This window comes from Egretta garzetta, unplaced genomic scaffold, assembly GCF_000687185.1.
Source record: "Egretta garzetta isolate BGI_Z169 unplaced genomic scaffold, ASM68718v1 scaffold260, whole genome shotgun sequence".
In the NCBI taxonomy this organism is placed as follows: domain Eukaryota; kingdom Metazoa; phylum Chordata; class Aves; order Pelecaniformes; family Ardeidae; genus Egretta; species Egretta garzetta.
The window spans coordinates 3,386,043-3,388,486 of record NW_009258662.1 but is presented as its reverse complement, the minus strand read 5'-3'; positions in this window follow the sequence as shown (position 1 = coordinate 3,388,486).

Genomic DNA, 2,444 nt, shown 5'->3' with positions numbered 1-2,444 from the left:
ATTCAGCTGTTTTTCATATATTTGAATATTGTGAACGTTTCTAGTTCTCCAGATTAGATGGGATTTGTTTCTTCCACCCCAGAGTACATTTGAACCAACACAGCGCTGTTCAAAGTAGTCATTTGCCCTTAATAAAATCCTGTAGGGTGTTCAATATAAAAGAGAAATTGTCATTTGATATAAGTGAAAACATTTGGCGAGGGAAGCGCTCAAATAAATAATCAAAAACAAAAAAAAGGACAGGAATTTGGAAGAAGCGATCCTTAAAAGGTTTCCAACTGGTACTTTGTCTGAGAAGAGAGACAGGCTCTTTCTCTGGGAGGTGGAAGCTGTTCCTTGATGTGCGCAATAGCCCTTCCAAATGAGCCCCCATTTGCATGGTGCAGATGCTCAGGGGGTGTAAATATTGTGGCAGCCTGCCACTCTATGTCCTGCCTGAAATACGGTTTTATTTAGGGACCTCTGCCTTAGAGGAGCAGACTTTTTTTTTTTTTCTCAGCCACAGTGTTAGTCCTGTGCATCCTCCTGTTAAATGCAAAGGGATGATTTGCAGCGTTGCCCATGAACTAGCTTTTTGGGGAGCTGGAGACTGCATTTATTGCCTTCCATTGCCTGCAAGCTCCTGGAGGTGGTCTCCGAGCATTGAAAAAGGTCGCCTGCATTGCTTAAAGCAAGGAATGGAGATCCAGACTTTTAATCCCAGAAGGGAACACTTGACTTGACTTGAGCTGGAAAAATCAGAGGTTGTGTGTCTTGTGCTTTGCCATGTGGCTACTGCGAAGACAGATCTCAGTGTTTACTGGGGCTGGGATCCCCTGGGATGTCGGTATCTCCAGGCTAGCAGGCAATGAAGGCAACCAGAAGGGCTTCAGGAGTGCAGTGCTGGGTCAGAGTCCCAAAGGGGAAAGGAGATGCCGTGGAGAAGAGTGCTTGAGGGTGGGCAGGTTATCAGCTTGGTATTTTTTGCCCTGACTCTTGGGTGATGCCTGGTCTTGTATTGTATCCTGTGGGTGAGAAGATGCCTAGGTGGGTCACCTGAGGAAGGACAGCATGATTCAGGATCAGTCTTGTGGCAGCCACCTCGCATGCACCCTAGATCTAGTCCCACAAGGCTGAGTCCCCCTTCACCCTGCTCCACTATTCATGGAATAGTGTGGCCAGCAGGAGTAGGGCAGTGATCGTGCCTCTGTACTTGGTGCTGGTGAGGCCCCACCTTGAATACTGTGCTCAGTTTTGGGCCCCTACTACAAGAAAGACGTTGTGTTGCTGGAACATGTCCAGAGGAGAGACACAAAGTTGGTGAGGGGTCTGGAGCACAAGGCTTATGAGGAGCACCTGTGGGAACTGGGGGTGTTCAGCCTGGAGAGGAGGAGGCTGAGGGGAGCCCTTATCACCCTCTACAACTGCTTGACAGGAGGGGGTAGTGAGATGGGGGTCAGCCTCTTCTCCCTGGTAATGGACGATAGGATGAGGGGGAATGGTCTGAAGTTGCACCAGGGCAGGTTTAGGCTAGACATTAGGAAAAACTTCTTCCCCAAAAGGGTTGTCAGGCTCTGGAATGGGCTGCCCAGGGAGGTGGTCGAGTCCTCATCCCTGGAGGTATTTAAAAGAAGGGTAGATGAGGTGCTTAGGGACAGGGTTTAGTGGTGGGATGGCAGGGTTAGGGGAATGGTTGGACTTGATGATCTTAAAGGTCTTTTCCAACCTAAATGATTCTATGACTCTAAGTGGCTGCTTACTGAGAGGTGGGACCATCTCAAGTCAATGGATGTTACTGAATATTGGAGGCAGGGGGCAGATCTCTGGGAAGGCTGTGGGATTTGCACTTTTCCACTATTCGGGACTCGGTGGTACATTGGCACAACTGATGCACAATCCAGGCAGGAGGTTTCAAGGATGTAAGATCTCTTTTGCATCCTCTGTTCCAATAGCCTGCCTTTTTTATGTCAATCCCAATTAACCAAGGATGTATTGGAGGGGGAATGTGAGTTTTTCAGGACTAACTCAACGGGAGAGCCGTAGGGTGTTGGATTTGTGTGCGTGGGTGGGGGACTTCTCCCCACGGGGCCTTACTCCCAAGGAAGGAAAACCAGGGTGGAGTCGACAGGAGATGAGAAATGTAAAATGGTGCGAGGAAGCCAACGGCGGCACTTCTACAAAGAGCCAATATTGATAGAGATGACAAGGCAGCGTGTTTGAGATAATGGTGCGGCTGAGACTGACAGCCGTGGGAAGAAGGAAATAAAAGACATTTTTCTTTTTTTTTATATTGGCTGGCTTTTTCTGCCTGTGAGTTAAGATCCCAGATCTGAATTAAATACCAGAGGAATGGGAGCTGCGTGGGGGAAGAATCAGATGGGTTCGAACCACCACTGTGCAGAAACAATGAACCAGGGGCTTTCCCCCCCTCCCTGCTCTTTCAAATGCATTTCCTAATATTTTCC